Below are 22,689 nucleotides of genomic sequence, written 5' to 3' on the forward strand. Positions count from 1 at the left end.
CGCTCTCTCGCCTCTCGCGGCGGGGGTCTTCCAGAGCCGGCCGGGCGCTGGGATTGGCGCTCCTCGGCGAGGGGGAGGGGGCTTGGTGGGGGCGTGTCCTGCCCGGGCGGGCCCCGCCTCCGCCGGCCGCTCTCGGTCCTGGAGCGCCGCTCGGCTGCCAGAGGGAAAGAGCCAGCTGCTCGGCGGCGGCGGCTGGAGCCAGTCGCTCCCTCCCTCGCCCGCCCGCCCGCCGCCTCGGAGCCTGCGCCGCCCAACTTCTGCTTGCACCTGCCGCCCGGAAAGTTACGCGGCCGCCTCCGGGGGGAAGCGAGCCCTCGAGGGAGAGGCCGACCCGGCGGGGCTTTCTCGCCTGCCTCCCTTCCAGAAGGCGAAGCGCCCGGAGCCTTGCGGGAGGGCGGGATGGAGAGCCCCGCGGCCGCTTCCCGCTGCCCCTGCCCGCCGCCGCCGCCTCTGCTGCTCGCCTTGCTGCTCTTTGCCCTTTGCCCGCGGCCAGGTGAGTGAGGGAGCGCGGGGCCGGCGGGAGCGCGCCCCAGGGGGAGCTGTCAGGAGCGCGCCGGCCCCTCTTCCCCTTCCTCTTTCCCTTTCGCGCTCGGGCGGGAGGGACTCGCTCGGCCGCGGGGGGCTCCCCTGCCCTTGCCCGGCCCCGCTCGGGGTGTTGCGGGGGAGCTTGTGCGCAGCGCGCGGGGCTTTCGAGCAGCACCCCCCCCCCCCGACCTGGCCGCTGGTGCCTTTGAGGCTGCGGGGGGGGGGCTTCTCGGCAGATGTGCGGGCGCGCGTGGAGGCGCACCGCCCGTGCGTCCTCCGCGGCCGCGGGAGAGATCGGGTGAGACGGTTCTAACCTTGTCGGAGGAAGTGGCTCGTCGGATATTAACGGCGGAAGCGGGTTAAGGCTGCCCGCACGCCGTGAGCAAAGGAGAAGCGCCCGATGCGCGACTGCTTTTACAGCTGTCCGGGTTAACCAGTAGCTAGTTGGCACCGGCTGTAGGGGCGCGAACGCGCGGTCGCTGGAGCCTCCTTTCTTCCCTGTTCCAGCCGGGATTCAGCCAGGATCGAACGCACGGACGTTCGAAGAACGTTCAGCCAGGATCGAACGCACGGACGTTCGAAGAACGTTCAGCCAGGATCGAACGCACGAACGTTCTTCCCTGTTCCAGCCAGGATTCAGCCAGGATCGAACGCGCGGACGTTCTTCGAACGTTCGCGCGTTCGATCCTGGCTGAATCCTGGCTGGAACAGGGAAGAAAGGAGGCTCAAGCGACCGCGCGTTTTCGCCCTGGGTTACATCGCCTTGGGTCTGGTCAGCTTGCTTACACACAATTTAACCCTTGCCTGTCTGAAATACAGTGAGACTCGCTGCCTAAGACCCAACAAGATCCCCCTCCCTCCATTAAGAGCGGCGTTTCCTCTAGGACGGGGGCTCTCGACAAGGGGGGAACACCCCCCCGCGGGGAATTTTAGGGATGGGACCACTGTTCGACAAAGTGGGATGTCCGGTAGGTTATGTGCGATCTGTCAAACTGGAGCTTTTTTTTTTTTTTTTTTTGAGTTAGACTATTTTGGGGAGGGGGGATTCTATTCTGAACAATGGTGAAAGGGGGGATGGAGCAAAAAAAAAAGGTTTGAGAACCGCTGCTCTGGGAAGTGTGTGTGTTTTTAGGAGTCTGGCGTTATCGTTATCGTTTGAAGTCTCCGGTGCCAAGGGAGGGGCTGTGGCTCAGCGGTGGAGCCTCTGCTTGGCATGCAGAAAGTCCCAGGTTCAATCCCAGGCATCTCCGGTTAAAGGGACCAGGCCAGGAGGTGATGTGAAAGACCTCCACCTGAGACCCTGGAGAGCCGCTGCCGGTCTGAGTAGACAGTACTGACTTTGATGGACCGAGGGTCTGATTCGGTAGAAGGCAGCTTCATGTGTTCATGAGAATCTGGCATGTTCAGTAGCATCCCGTGGGATTCACAAACCGCTTTAGTTTCGTGGGTTGGGGATGTAATCCGGGCGTGAGCCTGGTTTAAATTCTGATAAGTAATTGGGGAGAGAGCCTTGAATTTTTCGCTGTGCCTTGGGTGCATTATTTCTCTTTCCTCTTGGGTACAAATATCAAAAGATTGCGACATTTCCAACGTTCACTATGGGGCAATTTGTTGGACTGTAGCCCCTCTCTCTTCCTGCTTGGGTTTGATTGTGCAATCAAACAAAAAAATCCGCCAGCCGCACTGAACTTGTAGAGGGATTCTGCAAGATTGGTCAGAATAGAAAAGCCTCTCTGACTTGGGTGGGTTTCTTCTGTCTCCCTTCGAAAGTTGCCTTTCTGGTTGTGGTGGGGGAGAGGGAGCTGAAAAGGGTGACCTCACCTGCATTTGTAAAGAGCAAGCGGCAAGCAGATTTGGGGGCGGGGGGCTGTTGTTAAATAGTGAAGGAGATAATCCAGGGAGAAGGCTGCCAGCTAAAACCAGATCTTCAAGGTGTGTCAGTTCTGATGGTATATTTTCAGTCCCTAATACTTTAAACATCTCTAATAATAAGCCCTTTAGAGGAACTTGTCAGTGTATCTGTTTTCTGCCTGTACTACAAATGGTGTCATAGATAGGGGCAGCCCTTTTGCTCTTCTGCCGTGGGAATAATTCCAATTCTGTCCCTGTGACTCCTCCCTTGGCTGCCTGTGTCAGTGTGGAGAGGGGAAAGAGAGGCGTTCTCATTTTGGTCTAAGCACCGTCAGCCCTCTGGCATTGGTGATAGAATTGACACAGTATGGATCTGAGTGACTGGTAACAACACCCTAGGAAAACCCATTATGTAAACACTATTTCTGTTAGATGGCTTTAGTCTTCAGGGCTGGCAATTTGAAAGACGGGGCTCATTCATTTGAACTCACACACACACACCTGTCCTGCTTCCTAATTAAGTGAATACGATTTCCAGACTACAGTTGTTCTATTCTGGAGCAGTCTCATTAAACTGAAGTCAGTTGGAACTCTCTGGAGCATATGGGTTGTAGCCCAAGTTCAGTTTGATTAGGATCATTATTTTCTGAGCTCCTTAGGATCTTGACAAAGAAACGGGTATTAAAGTCCTCTCGAAATAACCTGGGCAGTTCTGTTTGTACTTTTTTTTTTTTGTCTGACTGTCTAGTGTATTTAAACAGAACTGAAACCAAGGGAAGCAAACGGTGAACTCTATGCTTTCTTCAGTGTGAAGAATATCTCATTATTCTTGTAGAAAGAGCGTCAGCCTGTGGTGACATCTTGTACTGCTCCAAGAGAGATGCTTTGTATGCCAGCCTTTAGAGGCAAGACTGAAATGTTGCAGAGGATTCATTTGCCTTTAGTCACCAGACAGTACATTTGGAGAACTCCCCTATTAACTGTTTAAAGGCTACCATTCTAGATGCAAGTGGGAAACACAAATGAAGTTTGAGTCATTTTCCAGCAGACATTTTTAGAGAATGTCAGATATGATGATTTTGAGGAAGTTTGGATTTGATTCAATGTAGCCTTGAAATAGGAGAAAATACTCGTTTTCTGTTATGTTATTTAACTCCATACTTAATTAGCAAGACTCTTACATAGCAGTGCATTTACAGGGAAAATAATTATAGCGCAACATGAAAATATTATTCTCACCTTACAGACTATGTGATTAGATCGAGGCTTCAGTCCAATACACAGCTGCTTGAGAGTAAGCCACAGTGGGATTTCCTGGGAAAATATGTCCAGGATGAAGATAATATGTATGCATTTTTAACCTCATAAGGTATAATTTTATTTAAAATATTGAGTTTCTAAAATTTATGAAACAATTCTCTTGGTTTATTGTTAGAAATAATTAAAATAAAAAGTACATAGCAGAATTTGAAAAATTCCTGTTTCAGAATATTTAACATTACCCGCCCCCCATATAGTAGTATCAGCTAACCTACTCTTACTTTACGGTAAGAGTCATGCCATCCTATTCTTGTTTACTTGGAAGTAAATTATTATATAAGTAGGCCTTGTTCCCAGAAAGTAAGCAGAGTAGCACACTCCCCCACTGCAGCCCTGAAAAGAGTTGCACCCTTCAAAAGCCATTAATTTCAATGGATTTAGGTGCAACAGCATTTGGGACAGCATTTAAACAGCATTTAATTACTAGGTTTTTCAAATATATCTATTCAGGAAGAATCACTTATTTCTTCTGACAAAAGAAGAAGAAACTTTGTGTTCGTTTTATGTCATGCTGAAAAACAGACAACTTCATTTTTGTGCTCTTAAGCACAACTCATCATCATGAGTGATGCCACTGAATGAAATGAGAAAGGAGAAACTGAGGCTCCAGCTCTATTCACGCTTCCTTGGAAATAGTCAGTTGAACCCATAAGGAGTCACGTCTTAGTATACTGATTTCTGTAAATCGCTACAATTGGGATTGGGGCAGTCTTCATACCAATTATCTGTCTGTCTATCTCTCTGTGTGTGTGTGTGTGTGCATGTGTATCTTAACATAGCAGATAGTTTTTAGTTTTAATACTTTATCTCAGTTCTGGGGGGAAAAATCCCTGGAAGTGAGCCCCGTTGTCTTCAAGATAAATTAGCAGGCAATTACAGGGTTCATTTAACATTCCCAATCACTGTTGCACTCCAAAGAAGAAATGAGTCTAGGCTAGTTGACTCCTGTTTCCTCCTCCTTGGGAGCTTTCTACTCAAGCTGAAACATGGAACATAATAACTGTACTGGCAACAAATACCATATTATTTGGTGACTTTAGCAGACTTACCAAACCATTATTTTTACAATTAAATGTTTGTGGAAGTTTGAAAATAAAACAATTGATATTTGGTTAGCAATTATTGACATTTGTTCAGCATTTGTTGTAACGTTTTTACTTTTGTATTGGTGCTAGTCTGTTTTTCATAGATGGTGATAGGGATTGTATAGATGGTGCATTTAATGATTGACAGTGCTATCCTAAGCAGAGTTACATCCTTTTAAACAAATAAATTAATGGCCTTAGAAAGGGGGTAACTTAGCTTAGGATGACATTGGAAGACCTTGGTTCAGAATTCATTTTTTTCATTAATTTAGGCTATCCACTATTGACCTCAGTCTTCTACTTCTTCTGATCAGCAAATTGACGGTGAAAATGCTGACCTTTCTTACTGGAGTACTGTAGCGATTAACAGGGTAATGGACGTAAGAATGAGCTTAACGTTCTAACACACTGTTTCTATAGACCTGTTTGTAAATTGCAGAATTCCTGCTTGACCCAACCCAGAATTCTATCAAACTGAAGTATTTAGATTCTGCTGATTATTCCCTTATCCTAGTCATAAGAACATAAGAAAAGCCCTGCTGGATCAGACCAAGGCCATCAAGTCCAGCAGTCTGTTCACACAGTGGCCAACCAGGTGCCTCTAGGAAACCCCCAAACAAGACGACTGCAGCAGCACCATCCTGCCTGTGTTCCACAGCGCCCAAGACAATAGGCATGCTCCTCTGATCCTGGAGAGAACACAATCTATCGCCAGTTCAAAAGCTTCAGTATATACCAACAGTTTTTCTTCTTTCAAGGACTTCGCCTCTTGTTTTAATGGAGCAAGTAGCTTCGTGTGTGCTTTTAAAATGTGATCTTAAAATTGCCCTCCCCAGTCACGTGAATGCGGTCCTCTCATCTAGGATTTCCGTGTGTGCATTGGAATTCTATGGAGCTTTCACACAGGGTCCACTGTATTAAGTTGTTTCACATTGCATAACACAAAGTTGTAGTGTTTTCCATCATCTGCTCATATAATGGAAGGAAACAGAACTTCTGGTGATGTGCATTGCTCTGTTCTTCAACAGCTTGGTGGATTATAAGGATGTGTTCTCAGATTTTGGGGCTGTCTTTCTTACACTTTTTAATGCACTGTATAATTAATTGCATTTTTTAATGCTAAGTAGTGATCAGATCTGTTTGTAAAAAAAAAAAAAAAAAGCACCTTTATGTGGTTCAGTTACTAATTTTATGCCAGTGGAATGGAAGCGCTTAATTGGGTTGCAGTTGTGGTTATAAGTTGCTTAATGTTTTGACTTCCTTGTACACTGTTGGAATATATAAACAAACTGAAAGCAGATACCTTTCAGTGAGTCAGTTATGATTGGCATTTGTCCAAAGCTGACTAGTTTTGTAGCTTGTTTGTCTTCAACTGATTGATGCAAAATTAGCACTGAACTGTAAGGATTTTGCCTTTTCATAAAAAAAAAAATAGCTTCGTAAACTTACCAATGATCAGAGTTCCAGCAGTTAAGGCTGATTGTGTGTGTCTGCGTGGCAGTAGCACCTTGCCTACAAAATGGACACAGACTGCATGTATGCAAGGAGACCTGGAAGCCTTAGTTGGATAAATAAATATGCTGGATAAATATATATCACTAGAGGTGTGTGTCTGCTTGCTCTGCTCACCAACCCCATAACTCGATGCACTTGCAGTGTCTAATGGTAGTTTCAGTACTGTCTGTAATAGTTCTGGGAAGTTCTTGAACCCCCTTTCTTTTGTAAAAGAGGGGATATGTTGCATCCTATCATACACATTATGGTCACATTATGAGAAGATGAGATGCACTGGAAAAGACAATAATGCTAGGAAAAGTTGAAGGCAGCAGGAAAAGAGGAAGACCCAACATGAGATGGATTGACTCAGTCAAGGACTCCACAGCCCTCAATTTGCAAGACCTGAGCAAAGTTGTTAACAATAGGACATTTTGGTGGACATTGATTCATAGGGTCGCCTTAAGTTGGAAGTGACTTGGCAGCACTTAACGCACAAACATGTTCCATCTTCCATGTTTGTACTGCCGTTTTTCACCAATGGTTACATCATTCTTCTCTCCTTCATTTTATCCTCTCCTCCATGTTATCCTCACAACAACCCTGTGAGGTGGGTCTGGCTGAGAATGTGACTGGCCCAAGTTCACCTGGGAAGCTTCCATGGTAGATTGGTAATTTGAGCCTAGGTCTGTTAGATCTAACCACTACAGCACAGAGGCTCTGATAGATCAGGAAAGTTGCTAATCGTTTCTTTCTTGTATCAGAGATATTTTCTACCTTCCCAGTCTGTGCTGCCTGACTTTCCTGGCTTCTCATGAATAAAGTTTTGCTTCCATTGGAAACTGCACATTCCCTTCATTGTTAGCACTATAACTCTCACCATCATCCTGAAGGCAGTGGCCAGCTTGAAATTTCTACCTTTATTTTCTAATATGTTATGCATGTCACAAATAAAGAATCTTAGCTTCCATTGCCTGGGGATGAGGGGTTTCTTGAGACAGCATTGGTCAAGATGTTCAGATTCCCATCATTTTTGGCTTTGCAAGTCACATCACCTTCCTGTAGGTGTCCTGCCATGAAAAGACAACTATAGCATGAGGAAGGGCTTCTGAAGATAACTCAGTCCAGGATATTCCAGTTCCCTTCATTTTTGGCTTCAACTTCTGTGATCATCCTGAACTTGGTGGCCTTTTTTCAAATGCATAGCTTCATTTTCTTATGGGTTATGCCTACCAGCGACAACAGAGCCAGCGTGGTGTAGTAGTTAAAACCATGTGGTGGTGTGGTTAAGAGCGTGAGACTCTGATGATCTAGAGAATCAGGTTTGATTTCCCGCTCCTCCATGTGAAGCCTGCTGGGTGACTGGGCTAGTCACAGTTCTCTCAGAACTCTCTCAGCCCCACCTACCTCACAAGGTGCCTGTTGTGGGGGGAAGGGAAGGCAATTGTAAGCTGCCTTGAGACTCCTTACAGTTGAGAAGAGCAAGGTATACAAGCCAACTCTTCTTCTTCAGTACCTTTCAATGCAGATAGCATGGAGCTGGGGGAGGGGTTCTTGAGAAAACATGGGCCAGGATGTTCCAGTTCCCTTTTATGTTTGTCACTGCATCTCCTATGTTCACCCTGATACTGGTGGCCAATTATGAGGCTCCTAACTTTATTTGCTTATGAGTTACACTTTCCACAGACAGACAGGCAGGCAGATGGCCGGCTGACAGATGTGCCGATCTTTTTATTATTATGGACTTGAAACCTTTTGGCATGAATTTTGATACTACTTGTTTCTTTGGGGTGAAAAGATGACATACAGTTGCCATAGTCAAAAGTTTAGCATTTATGGCCCGTGCACTAAGATCCCAAATTTTCTTTGGTTGACCATGGTTTAATTCTTACTCAATTATAGTGTGTTGGATGTTTATCTGCCACTTAAAAGTGGTAATTCTCTGGCAAATATCTGCGTAGTTTAAGATTAAATTACTGTTCTTGAAAGTTAAAACTCACAGGTTAAGAAAAGCAACAGTGTATCTATTAGCTCCGTTGTTATTTCCACAGATAAGAAACACACTGATTAATTTTTTAAAGTGATAAAATGATGAAGGAGAGAATAAGCTACAGGCTGTGTTGCAGAGGTTATCACTTGTTTAGAATGATTCTATAATGTTTGGTTAAAAAGCATTTGAAACCTCAGTGGATTTAGTTGTGAAATATTAAGCTTCTCCGAAGATAGTAAGCGGGGGGGAACAAAAACAATTAATTTTATTTCTCCTCTTATAGATGTTTTTTTATTTGCATTATTCATTTCAGCTTAATTGCAGCTAAATCTTCTCATCTTGGTGCTATTATCCACTTACACTTCTGCACTGGTTTTTCTCTTGGCCCTTAGGAAGATGCTAAATTAAGAGTGTGATATCACAGTGCTGAATGTACTTGCATGTAGTTCACCCCATTGATATCCAAAGGGATACTGTTTTGGATCAGGGCCTTACAACCAGCTTGTTCATCCTTTTATGCTGTAATCTCCTATACATGTCTTAGTACAGTCTGAAAAATATAACCTGGTAATAGGTAATAACATGGCATTTATCATTAGTGAAATACACATGTATGGACATTGTGCATCTTTAAGCATTTTATATGCTTTCATTGTGACTCATGAACTGCAGTAGATTGTAGTTCTGCATAAGATTACTTCATAAGTACACAAGTCAAATAGTTGTAAAATAGCTTAATCCCTTACTGTTGAATACCATTTTCTGAAACTGAGCACTATCATAAACTGCTGATGAAGGTTAAAGGTGCAATGCGTGCTTGCTTACTTGATTTATACACTGCCTTTCTTCTCCAAGGAGACCCAAAGCAGCTTATCTGCAATTTATATTCACCTCTAATGGATCTTCACAACAACCCTGAGAGGCAGGTTAGACCCAGGGTTATCCAGCAAGTTTCCATAGCACAGTAGGGATTCAGATCTGAGTTTCCCAGCTCCTAATTTGACACCACTACACTGCAATGACTTTCATTATACAGTGCTAATATACTTGAAATATTTTCACATTGAAGTATTTGGTAGTTCCAGGTAAGGACATGAACAAAAGATTTATAAGGTTCCAGTGTGGAGTTCAACACATGCTTGGACTTCTCTGTTCCCATCTACTTCAGTGAATGTTACGTCATTTACAGTGATGACTCCTCACAGGTACATACAGCCTTTCCTAACTTGCAGAAGAAAATAGGGAGCCTTAGCTCCCTGTGCATGTCCCTCTCATGCAAACACATACACAGAGGAGCTGCTGCATCACAGCAAATATAAATTAGTATTGAAGCACACCTCCTTTAAATTACTGGACTAGAAACATGGTCATAAACATTTGCATTGGTTTATCTGCCTGAGAGGGTATCAAAACATACCTGTAGCATGAATGTAACTATTGTGACATTGCAGTCATGTAGCTGTAGCTCTTGACAACACAGAGAGAGCTAAATACACAACTTGTCTTAGTTTGCATCCATTTTCATGGGTAGAAGGATTTCCACCCATGGAGCACAACTTTCTCACCTCCTGTTGGAGCCCAAAATGCACCCTTAAACGCTGCTCTTGGTGAACAGGAACCACCTTGGAACTGGCAATTGTCTTGGATAGGTGGAAAGCAGGCGTGTTCCTTTCGCTCCTGCCTGCTCTGACTGGAGCGCACAGGTGGCAGTGAAAGGAATGTCTCTGCCTTCCTATGTGAAGAAGAAGATGAGTTGGTTTTTATATGCCGACTTTCTCTACCACAAGGCAGAATCAAACTGGGTTCCAATCACCTTCCCCTCCCCACAACAGACACCCTGTGAGGCTGGTGAGGTGAGGCTGAGAGAGTGTGACTTGCCCAAGGTCACCCAGCTGGCTTCATGCGGAGGAGTGGGGAAACAAATCCAGTTCACCAGATTAGCCTCCGCTGCTCGTGTGGATGAGTGGGGAATCAAACCCAGTTCTCCACATCAGACTCCACACACTCCAAACCACTGCTCTTAACCACTACACAATGCTGGTGAGTGGATTGCTGGCTCTGGCCTCCAAGTGTGGATCAGGCAGGTGGCAGGTAAAGGAATGCTCCTTCTTCGTATTTGAGCCAAATATTTTGGGCATTTTCTGGGTTTGCGTTTATTAACCCCAAAATCTTCAGATTTAATAAACCTGAACATGAAAAATACAAAAAAAAAAACCCTCAATGCACACACCTATTTGCCAGATACTTGTTAAACACTATAAGTCAATCCAATTAAATTTTATATCCAATATATACATCAAACTCATTTGTTGTCAAGTGTCCGCCCACCTTCAATACATATGCATCATTTTCTTTTCTAAAACTGTCAGTTAATTAAAATTAATAATATAGCAGTTTTAAATTATAAAACAGCTATTTGACAGCTCACACAATCTAAGTGTAACCACACTAGTATGAAGGGTAGATTATATATATCATTGTATTCACATTTCTTCACTGCAATATTCTGAAACATTTTAATAATAATTTCTTATTTTAGTGTGCCTAACTAGAACTTTGCTACTTGTTACTATTTTAGGTAAATGAAGACCCAGAGGCTTGAAATCTCATCTGTTCTTTAGGAATTACTAATTACATTTCAGAAACTCAATGAAGGGACTAATGCTGTGGGAAACAAGGCCTTTTAAGACATGTAGGTCAAAATTCTAAGGCTGAAATTTTGTACCCAATTACATTTACATACATTGTTGGGACTTTGAAGAAAAAAAAGAGTAACTAAGGACTGCATCCCTAGGGTCTTAATACCTAAGCCAGTGATGGCGAACCTTTTAGAGACCGAGTGCCCAAACTGCAACCCAAAACCCACTTATTTATCGCCGAGTGCCAATGCGGCAATTTAACCTGAATAGTGAGGTTTTAGTTTAGAACAGGGGTGGGGAACCTTTTTTCTGCCAAGGGCCATTTGCATATTTATAACATTGTTCGGGGGCCATACCGGGCGTAGATCTCCTGGTGTGTGTGTGGGGGGAAGCTAGGGTTGACAGGTCCTCTTCACCACTGGCGGGAGGTTTTGGGGGTGAAGCCTGAGGAGGGCGGGGTTTGGGGAGGAAGACTGCACAGCCATAGAGCCCAATGGCCAAAGTGGCCATTTTCTCCAGGGGAACTGATCTCTATTGGCTGGAGATCAGTTGTAATAGCAGGAGATCTCCAGCCACCACCTGGAGGTTGGCAACCTTAGGGGAGGCTATGCAGAGAAGGCTTGGAGGGTGTCTCAGCTCCCCCAGGTCTTCCCCCTCCTCCCAGGTGGGAAGGCAGCCAGCGGTGGGCCCAGGCAACCAAGGTGCCAGGGGGGCGCAGCTTGCAGCCTGCGGTGGATCTGCAAGGAAGGAAAGAAGGAAGGAAGGAAGGAAAGAAGGAAAGAAGGAAGGAAGGAAGGACAGAAAGAAGGAAAGAAAGGGAAGAAGGAAGGAAGGAAAGAAGCAAGGAAAGAAGGAAGGAAGGAAAGAATGAAGGACAGAAAGAAGGAAGGAATGAAGGACAGAAAGAAGGAAGGAAGGAATGAAGGACAGAAAGAAGGAAAGGAGGAAGGAAGGGAAGAAAGGACAGAAAGAAGGAAGGAATGAAGGACAGAAAGAAGGAAGGAATGAAGGACAGAAAGAAGGAAGGAAAGAAGGACGGAAAGAAGGAAGGAAAGAAGGACGGAAAGGAGGACAGATAGAAGGAAGGAAGGAAGGACAGAAAGAAGGAAGGAAGGAAAGAATGAAGGACAGAAAGAAGGCAGAAAGGAAGCATGGAAAGGAGAGAGAGGGAGGGAGAGGGGGGAGGGAGGGAGAGGGAAAGGGAGGGAGAGAGAGAAGGGGAAAGAGAAAGAGAAGGGGAAGGGGAAGGAGAAAGAGAAGGGGAAAGAGAAAGAGAAGGGGAAAGAGAAAGAGAAGGGGAAAGAAAGAGAAAGAGAAGGGGAAGGGGAAAGAGAAACAGAAGGGGAAGGGGAAAGAGAAAGAGAAGGGGAAAGAGAAAGAGAAGGGGAAGGGGAAAGAGAAAGAGAAGGGGAAAGAGAAAGAGAAGGGGAAAGAGAAAGAGAAGGGGAAGGGGAAAGAGAAAGAGAAGGGGAAGGGGAAAGAGAAAGAGAAGGGGAAGGGGAAAGAGAAAGAGAAGGGGAAAGAGAAAGAGAAGGGGAAAGAGAAAGAGAAGGGGAAGGGGAAAGAGAAAGAGAAGGGGAAAGAGAAAGAGAAGGGGAAAGAGAAAGAGAAAGAGGAAAGAGAAAGAGAAGGGGAAGGGGAAAGAGAAAGAGAAGGGGAAAGAAAGAGAAAGAGAAGGGGAAGGGGAAAGAAAGAGAAGGGGAAGGGGAAAGAGAAAGAGAAGGGGAAAGAGAAAGAGAAGGGGAAGGGGAAAGAGAAGGGGAAGGGGAAAGAGAAAGAGAAGGGGAAAGAGAAAGAGAAAGAGAAGGGGAAGGGGAAAGAGAAAGAGAAGGGGAAAGAGAAAGAGAAGGGGAAGGGGAAAGAGAAAGAGAAGGGGAAGGGGAAAGAGAAAGAGAAGGGGAAAGAGAAAGAGAAGGGGAAAGAGAAGGGGAAAGAGAAGGGGAAAGAGGAGAGAAAGAATAGGAGAGTGACTGAAAAAGGAAGAAAAGAGAGAAAAGCCTTCACACACACACACACACAGCCGGCTCCCTGCGACCGGGCTTCAGCTTTCCCACCTCTCCCCCCCCCCCACCCCCAAGTCCACAAAAGTCCTCCACCTGATCGGCTCCCACGTGGATGCTCCGGCCCCGGGAGGGAGCGATTGGCTTTTTCCTCTTCTTCCCCCCCCTCCCCTCCCTCCCTCTGCGGCGGCCGAGAGAGGTTTCAACCCCTGTGCCGCGCGGCGTGCAGGGACGCTTCGCCTTCCCGGCTTGGGGGAAGCGTCTTCCTCCCTCCCGCCTCCCGCCTCCTCTTGCCGATGGCGAGAGGGGGTTTAAAGGGGCCGCAGCGTTCCTGCACGCTGCGGCTTCAGAAAGGGCCGTGCTGCGCTGCGCTTCTCTGGCAGCTGCAGCGGAGCCCAGTCTGGGCCAGGAGCCTTCTTACTCCTCCTCCCAGAGGCTCCGGGGGCTGCTTGGGCGCAAGTCCCGCCGGCCGCCACCGCAGCACGCCCCCCCCCCACCGCACGGGCCGCTCCCGCTCCCCGGCTCCGCTTCACAGGCCCTCGGCTGGGTTGCGCGCTGGGCAGAACCAGGGCGGCGGCGGCTCCTCTTGGCCGAGAGGGGGAGGCGCCGCAGGTGGCGGCCCGGCCTTCAGGGGCCTTTTGCAGCGGGCGGGCGGGCAGGCGGGCCCTGAGGGCGACTGCTGCCGGCTCGCCCGCTGTCCCCGCCCCCAATCCGTAGTCGCTGTGGACCGCCCGTGGCGCGGGGCCAGGCAAAGCCGCGCCTCGACCCCTCGCCTCCAGCCCGGGAAGGGAAGGGGAAGGAAGGCTGCTTCCCCGGGGGCTGAGTGGAGGCGACCGGGCGCGTGCCGGCAGAGAGGGCTACGCGTGCCAGTGTCGGCACGCGTGCCATAGGTTCGCCAACACGGACCTAAGCAAATGATTATTTAAAATTTATATTATTAGAAATGAGATCCAGGTTTTATGAAGAAAAATGTTGAAGCTGTCACATGAGATCCAAATTATTATTGTTTCCATGAATGCGTAAAGGGTATTTCTTTTTCTTTTTTACATATTTAATATTTTCAAAAAAATTTATAATGATTTTTAAATGACTTTAGAAAAATAATAGTAGAAAAATCCAAGAGATAGGCCTATTAACTGTGATAGCTGTGATGATTTACTATAACCTTCAGAAGCATCATCTGTGGAATGCAACAGTGCTTGATTGTGGGTATCTTGGGTGCACATCGCTAGCTGCTTTGAAGACAAGATGCTAGACTAGATGGACCCCTGTCTGATCCAGTAGCCATGCTCTTTTGTGTTCTTTATATAGTGTGGTAAGGTTTGTAGAATGAATTTTAGATTAGAATTCTGGGCACATAGGTATACAAATAGTATGCTGTTTGTAATAATCTGCTGGCTCTGAATGCATTTTGACAATTATCCCCCTAATTAAATTGATCTTGAGAAAGTAACTGGGTTGATATCATAGCAATCATATTGTTTTTGTACCATTCACAGTTATCTAGATGAATCAGATGAGACTTGTTTCAAAGCAGATGTATTAAGGATGAGAATGACAATCCCATTGTCTTAGAAGGAAGCAAATCACACTAAATCCAAGTATTTTCATTCAATTTGGTTATTGATCATGCTGTTATTCAAGAATTATTCCACTGCTGTATAAAATATTATACAATCCTTCAAAGTAGTTAGCTGACAGTATCTTGCTCAGTGCTACCCAGTGCACTTCATAGATAAGCAAATCTTTATCTCAGAGGTAATGTGTCGTTAGTATGATAAAAAAATTGCACTTTGTTACTGCATGCTCTTTTTACCCAGAATGCAGCTGACTCCAAATATTGCACTGTTGCATGCTACCTTGACTTGTTCCGTGCTGGAACACTGTCTTCTTACACAGTTCAGTTTCACTAAGAAATCAGCTTAGGGAATTCAGAATACCTTGGAAGCTTGACTTGTGCATACCAAATATCAGTGATCTACTTGAACAATTTTGTGCAGACGAAGTATGCTGACAGGCACAAAGTTGATTCCATTGAAATGTGGTGATGAAGGAGAGTTTTATGGATACCTTGGACTGCCAGAAAGACAAATGAATGGGTTCTAGATCAAATCAAGCCTGAACTGTCCCTAAAATTACTAAACTGAGGCTATTGTACTTTGGTCACATTATGAGAAGACAAGTCTCACTGGAAAAGACAGTAATGCTAGGAAAAGTTGAATGCAGCAGGAAAAGAGGTAGACCCAACATGAGATGGATTGACTCTGTAAAGCAAGCCACAGCCTTCACTCTGCAAGACTTGAGCAAGGCTGTTAACAATAGGATGTTTTGGAGGACATTGCTTCATAGGGTTGCCATGAGACGGAAGCGACTTGATAGCACTTTACACAGATCCACAAGTATTTTTATAATAAAATATAAGAATTATGTTCTGTACTCAGTCACACAGTTTTGAACTCTTTAATAGAAGGGCATCCATTTTCCCTGTCACTGCAGCTCGCTGAAATTTTGTTCTTGATGATCAGCAGCCCCTTAGGAAAAGCATAGGAAGATGGAATCGTGTCCATCTTCAGCAGAAGAATTTCTGTTATGCAGACGCAAACTATGGTTTCTTTCACTACAGAGAATCTAGGAACTGCTTGTTGCTGGTGGGATTGTGCTCATTATGTAACTACATTGGCTTTTCTTCAGTATTTTATGTTAGCATTAGCTATCATCTATGAGATTAAAGAAAAGGTAAAGGTCCCCTGTGCAAGCACCGGGTCATTCCTGACCCATGGGGTGATGTCACATCCCGAAGTTTACTAGGCAGACTTTGTTTACGGGGTGGTTTGCCAGTGCCTTTCCCAGTCATCTTCCCTTTACCCCCAGCAAGCTCGGTACTCATTTTACTGACCTCGGAAGGATGGAAGGCTGAGTCAACCTTGTGCCGGCTACCTGAAACCAACTTCCATTGGGATCGAACTCAGGTCATGAGCAGAGTTTGGACTGCAGTACTGCAGCTTACCACTCTGCGCCACGGGGCTCCTATCTATGAGATTAGAGTGTCATTTAATGATCTTCCGTAATACTTACACTCCAGTTACATGTAACAAATAAAAATCTGACCCAGATTATTCCTTTTGCTAACCATGAAATGATAACAAGTGTAAATGAAATTTTTTCTGATGTTGAATACCAAATTTCCTATGCCAGATCTGGCTTTTGTTCTCCCTTACCCCTACCCCACTATGCTGCTGTGTTGTCTGCAGTTGCTGTCAGCATTCAATTTCCATTACCTGGTGCTGTCTGGGTGGCAAGATTTAAGGGAGGGGTAGCAAGGGGTGCAGGTGATGTCTGAGAGACACTCATTCCGCCAGAACCTTAGACTATGTTTGTGCCATACAGCATTGTCCCTGAGTTGGTGCACAGCATTTTCCCAATGCAGTTTTTAACTCTCTGGCTCCGTATAGAAATAAACCTCTCCCCAAAATAATTCCTTTCTTGACCATTCCACCTATTTGGTGAGTAAATGCACCTGCTGGGTGAAAGCAGCAGCAGCTGGGTTTGTACATTTCAGTCTTTTTCCCAATACCACCATTTGGCCTCTTCTGGGAAAGAGTGTGTTTATGTGTGTGTGTGTGGGGGGGGAGATGAAAGACCCAGAGCCTAGCCACATGTGCTCCATTAAGCTCTGAAACTATCACCATTGAACTCTTGGTGGAGAAACAAAAAAAAAAGTTACAGCCAAAATTGGTTTCCCTTTACAACCAATTGGTGTGTCTCATCATTCAATCCCAAAATGTATTAAAACAATCTACCAAAAACTATTAGCAAATAAAATGAACTGAATCTGAACTTCAGTAAAATGCTTGTGCACATCGCTGCTCAAAAGACAGGCGTAATTCATCTCCAGCTTGTCCATGTGTGACCATCTCTTTTTATATCTAGGACTTTATTTCCTTGTACAATTATACATAATGGAGATAATCATTCACTTTAGTTGCAATGACATTATGTTATATGTCACAGTTCACATATTAATTTCCTTTTTAGATATTTCTCCAGGGTTACATCATGTTTTATTTTCTGTAATTAGCAACAAAGAAGCCTGTGTTTCAGCTTTAGGAAGTACACTGTAACAAAGCGGTACAGATCCCCTCCCCCTAAATATACAAATAAAACTTTGGTTTAAAACCCACGTTGTCCTCTATAATATTAAGTGTAAGGTTAATTTTATCTTCTCATGGATTGATGAACTGTTTTCACTGGTTTCCTGTAGTACTGTAGCTTGTTTGTCTAATTTACTTTCTATTGCATTCATATGTTAAGGTAAAAATTTCTGTTCTGAGCTGGCTAATTTACAGTGTACATATTTATAGCAAGATCCAGTTCATTATATATGGTGGGTTCCCATAGGATCAATAAATCTGTCCCTTTTCTCCTGCACTGCATATGCAGTTAGTGTACCTGTATGTACCTCCCACATTCCCTTTCAGCCCTCTGTAAAACATTGCAGTGATTCCTGATTGTAGTCACTCATGGGAGGGGCTGTGGCTCAGTGGTAGAGCATCTGCTTGGCATGCAGAAAGTCCCAGGTTCAATCCCCGGCATCTCCTGTTAAAGGGACTAGGCAAGTAGGTGATGTGAAAGACCTCTGCCTTGGACCCTGGAGAGCCGCTGCCGGTCTGAGTAGACCATACTGACTTTGATGGACTGAGGGTCTGATTCGGTGTAAGGCAGCTTCATGTGTTCATGTGTATGAGTATGCTTATAAGGTAAACAAAGGATAACTTTATTCAGTGCAAACTGTGATCAACCAAGAATGGAGGATGAGGCCCACCACAGTCCTTCATAACTTGGCTCTACCCTTTACAAAACCATAAGTAAAACCACACTTTGAATTTGTTCTGGATTCTGGTGTCTTGGACGTATAATAAAACATGGAATAGATTTCTGAATGTTACATACCACCTCTTCTTGGTGTGAATTATTCCATTCCAAAGCATAAGAAACTGGAACTGAGATGCGAGGCAAGGCTGAATGGGAATATGGGCTGTGTGCATAAATTCCCTCTGTAGCCCTTTATGCTTTTTCCTTGCAAACCAGTATGCATAAGTGTGGTAAAACAAAAGATCTGTTGTAGAATCCTCCCTGCATGGGGGTTATGTCTGTGGTAGACTGGACATTTCACAAATGTTAACTGATGTATAACAGTTTGCTTTGGATGTGATGTGTTTTCGCTGGAGATTGTTATTGTATATAGCCTGGTCCTCAAGTTTTTGGTAGTTATATATCAGTGCAATTGAGACGAGCCAGTGACCTTTACTTAGAGAACCATGGTATTCAAAGGCCCTGACCTGGATAGGCCAAACTAGCCCAATTTCATCAGATCTCAGAAGCAAAGCAGGATCAACCCTGGTCAGTATTTGCATGAGAGACCACCAAGGAATACCAGAGTTGCTATGCAGGGGCAGGCAATGGCAAATCACCTCGGTCAGTCTCTTGCACTGAAAACCCTTCAGCGTCACCATAAGTTGGCTGCGACTTGACAGCAAAAAAAAAAAGTATTCAAAGGTAAGCATCTGTGAGGCTGTATGACGGGAGATCTATACATGGTTTCTTTATAGCTGACAACTTGGAAATATTTAATATTTCTTTAATATAGATGTAATGGAACCTCTAGCATGGGCCTATGTCATTTTGTCAGCCTGAACTATTTTAAGCCATCATTTACAGATTATGTTGCCTGAAAGCGTCAACAATAAAACCAGTAACATACCGAATCTTTCACAGAAAGAGTTTCAAATATACCTGACGACTCTTGTAGGTTATCCGGGCTGTGTGACCGTGGTCTTGGTATTTTCTTTCCTGACGTTTCGCCAGCAGGTGTGGCAGGCATCTTCTCAGTGTTACTCCTCTGAAGATGCCTGCCACAGCTGCTGGCGAAACATCAGAAAAGAAAATACCAAGACCTCGGTCACACAGCCCAGATAACCCTCAAGAACTGATGAACTCTGACTGTGAAAGCCTTCGACAATACCTGAAGACTACTTGGATTATTTTCTCTGTCCAGTAGTAAGTTGATTTTTGCATGGGAACCCAGCCAAGTTGTTTCCTGTGCACACACATTCTTGGAGTTGTGTGGCATCAAACCAAACTCCCACAGTTCTACTGGGATGTGTAAAACAGCCATCTTCTCCATTTTGAAAGCTGAGTCTCCTTATCTGGTACAGGTTTCATCTTTCACATTATGCTTGCTCTGAAATTAGCAGCTACAGAGAATTTAACATTTATTTGCTTTGGACACTTTCTCATGAATGAGAACATAATATGCAAACAGAAAAAGGATGCATTTTTAACTGCTCAGCTAGGAGTATGCAATTAACCATTTTTGGCTGAGAACATAACTAAAAGGTAGAAAATGAGGCTATACAAATTGCTACGATTATCTCATCACAGTTGTTTTATGTTTAATTAAAATACAAAGAAATCCCTTAACACAGATTTGTGGTTTGGTGGCTGTTTTTAATGAGACTTTTGTGAAAGACATATCTTTACAGATACTTATCTTTATTAGTTTTGAAGCCAGCATATATTTAATTAAATGCATTGCTATTGGAGCTTGTGATGTTTATGTTTTGTTACAGTTTGTAATCTAATTCAATTATATTGCCATTCACACGCGCTTGCGCCATTTTTTCTTCTTCCTGAAGAGATGGTACAGTGCTCCTGAACTATTAACTGTATCTGCTAGGATACTGGGACTGCTTTTGCCTAGAATTTTTCCTTGGAAATTGATCCAGTGGCATCTTCTACAGTACTTATCTTTGTGCTTGTGGAACAAGCTTGTTGTTCAGTGGTGGATTGTCTGTGTGTGTGCTACGTGCCATCAAGTTGTTAATAGCCTTGATCTCGTATTGCTGATTGAGAGCCATGGCTTCCTTTGTTCAGGCAATCTATCTCATACTGGGTCTTCCTCTTTTCCTATTTCCCCCACTTCCCTTAGCATGATTGTCATTTCCAGTGACTCTTTTCTATAGTTGTGGCTGGTGTATGAATGGACTTGCCTCATGGCTGAGGAAGAAGATTTCATTTCCTTTCAGTTCTAAATCTGCCCTATTTGACAATATAAATATTTCTATTTCAAACCAATGGTAAAAGATAAATATTTCCAAAATGCTTGAAATAGTCTTGTTTCATCTTAAATACTACATTGACTGTAATATAAACTTTCAGAGTTGTTAGCCTACTTCTTCAGATACATGCAGATAATATGTTTGCATGCATATATTAACACTATAGTGATATATCTACTACCAGTTTAAGGGTTAAAAAGCCCATCTGCAGTGGGGAGAAGGGATGGTGTGGTTGAGGAAATGTGGGTGGAGAGATACGGAAAATCACACTTTCCCCAAACTCACTTTCAGTATGCTCTTCCAGGAAACCCATAGTGGAGCTGTGGAAATCCTGGAAGGTCAGACAGAAGCATTTAAAGATCATATGATTAGTACATATTTAAAAGGTTAATTGATTTAAGTCATAGTTGTTAGTGGTTAACAAAAATGCCAGAGGCATTCCCCCTTCATCAAATTTGGAATTAAAAGACCTTTGTCTCTCCTAACTCTCTCAGCTCATGCAGAGGAAGGCAGTGGCAAACCACCTCTGAATGTCTCTTGCCTTGGAAACCATACGGGGTCGCCATAAGACTTGACAACAAAATCACATACAAAAAAAGAGTATCTGCTACTTGAATAATAGAATAAATATTTGCTGTTTGTTTCCATGAGATTTTAAAAAATGTTCAGCCAATCTTGTTGCCGTAGATTCTTCTTGCAGAATTCTTTTATTATAACGTGGAATAGTTTCTAATCATGTTTTTACTAATTTATAGATAATGGTTTGTGTATTTTTATTATTTAATCTCCCTCTGTTCTTTTAGTGATTAAAGGAGAAACATCCTTTAATTTCTCATTTGAATTTCCTATTTGTGGATAATGACTTTGTACCTGCAAAGGACATTAATATGAAAACTTATCTGTGCTCATAAAAATGCTGTACTTGCAAGATCATTTAAAATCATTGCTGGATTAAATAAATGGTCTGTCTAATCTACTTGACTAGACACTATTCTTGTTTTCTGGAGGGAAAGAAGGCGCTAGTTTACCCCAACAGTTCTTCCTCAGTGCTTCTGACATGATAGTTTTATTTAGCTACTTATAGATCTCCCACAGTGTTTTTTTCCCCTAATCTGATCTGCCATCTAATTTATGTGATCACTATATTTTAAGGCAGCAAATTCTTTTCATTGTTTTCTGGAAAGAGTCTTGAAGAGTGTGCCCTAATTGGCAGCTGGTAATGTGCATCTTTAAAAAGACTAATAATCCCTGTCTCATAACTCAAACTTAATAGCCCTGTAACAGAGGGCTGAGTTTCTAATAAATATGGCTGCTTATCACATGGGCAGACCATTCCTTAAGTGGGGGTAGATAGACAATGGCCGGGAACAGTGCAGCCACACTGCCTCCTGAGAGGCTCCCCAGCCAGAAAAAAAATTACAAATGATTTTTTTTTAAAGTCCATGAAACTCCCCCATTGAGTACCAGGGAGCTATGTCACCTTTTTGCAGGCATAACTCTGCGCTTTCAAAACGGCATGTTCCCAGGGCGAACGGGCTTTGGAAGCTGCCTAAAGGCAGCTCCACCCCTGAGAATGTCCCCTTGGATGCCGGTGCGAGCACTCATGCCAGGAAAACACCACCGGGGAGACAGCACTAGCGCACAAGGCTTGCACGGCTGCATCGCTCCCTGGAGCTAGTGTAAGTTACCCTGCACCTGCATCCATGCCACTTTGCATGGCACAAGTGGCATGGACACTGGTGGTGGGGTCACGCCAGCTCCTAAGTGGCTCCCCCACTTCAGGATTGCATTGTACCTGTTGCATCAACTATAGTCACATTATTTTAATAAGCACCTTAGAGGGAAGTATTTTTAACATCATTTATGAAGTCTCCGTACCTTTCTAGTATAGTTAGTGTTTGAATTAGTTCCCAGCAATTAATGACATGATGTGTTTAGTGCAGGAGTGGCAGTCAACAGCTATTAACTTATTTTGCAGGTGAATGGTGGCAGTGGGTTGCTAATGCCTGAGATTTGTTATCAAAACTTGAAACAATTAAAATATGACTTTTACATTGTTAGAAATATTTTTTTTAAAAAAATAAACATTAAAAGTCTATCCATATCATTGCCTGTAAATGGAAAAAAATATAAACTATAATTTTACTTCAGATTTATAAAACATGACAGAACAAAATAAACCTTACAGCAATTTAGGCTCCTACAGAAGAATGTTCTTTAAGTGTTTAATTTTACAAATTTCATAAAACATGTCAAAGGTCAGTGGCCATGTCCAAGAGATAATGAAGCAACAGCATGCCAGATCACTGAGCATAGTGGAGATACATTAGACATTCAGCCAGGATGGTAATGCAATTCCATGTGAATTGAGCCTCTGTGCAAATTGCCAGTTGCATTTCCTGTCTCTGTTTTTGATTAATAGAGCGGGGAAAAGATTGCTAATAGGCCCTCTGTGTCATTGACCATTGACATAGTTGCTCTGACTCATGTGGAATTGTGTCTGCATGGTGGATTCAAAGAGATCCTGTGAGTGTCAGAAGGCTGACCACCAGGAAATGTATGTTCCAGGATGTTCAGGTGTTTCTGTGTGATGGACTTAAGGGTCATTGAAGGGGCAGAAGCAAGACATTACTCTCTTGCACTTTTGGTGGGAAAGCATGGCCTCAA

The 22,689-nt window shown here is 43.9% G+C and overlaps 1 protein-coding gene across 1 annotated transcript in view; it reads left to right on the plus strand.

The window, feature by feature from the left end:
- Nucleotides 1–417: 417 nt before the first annotated feature.
- Nucleotides 418–22,689, plus strand: part of ALCAM (activated leukocyte cell adhesion molecule) — a 172,202-nt gene continuing 149,930 nt past the window's right edge. Inside the window, exon 1 of the mRNA XM_056858330.1 lies at nucleotides 418–493. The gene's annotated coding sequence lies outside the window, so the exon portion shown is untranslated. The remainder of the gene's footprint in view (nucleotides 494–22,689) is intronic.

The sequence above is a fragment of the Euleptes europaea genome, chromosome 12 (genome assembly GCF_029931775.1).
Source record: "Euleptes europaea isolate rEulEur1 chromosome 12, rEulEur1.hap1, whole genome shotgun sequence".
Classification (NCBI taxonomy): domain Eukaryota; kingdom Metazoa; phylum Chordata; class Lepidosauria; order Squamata; family Sphaerodactylidae; genus Euleptes; species Euleptes europaea.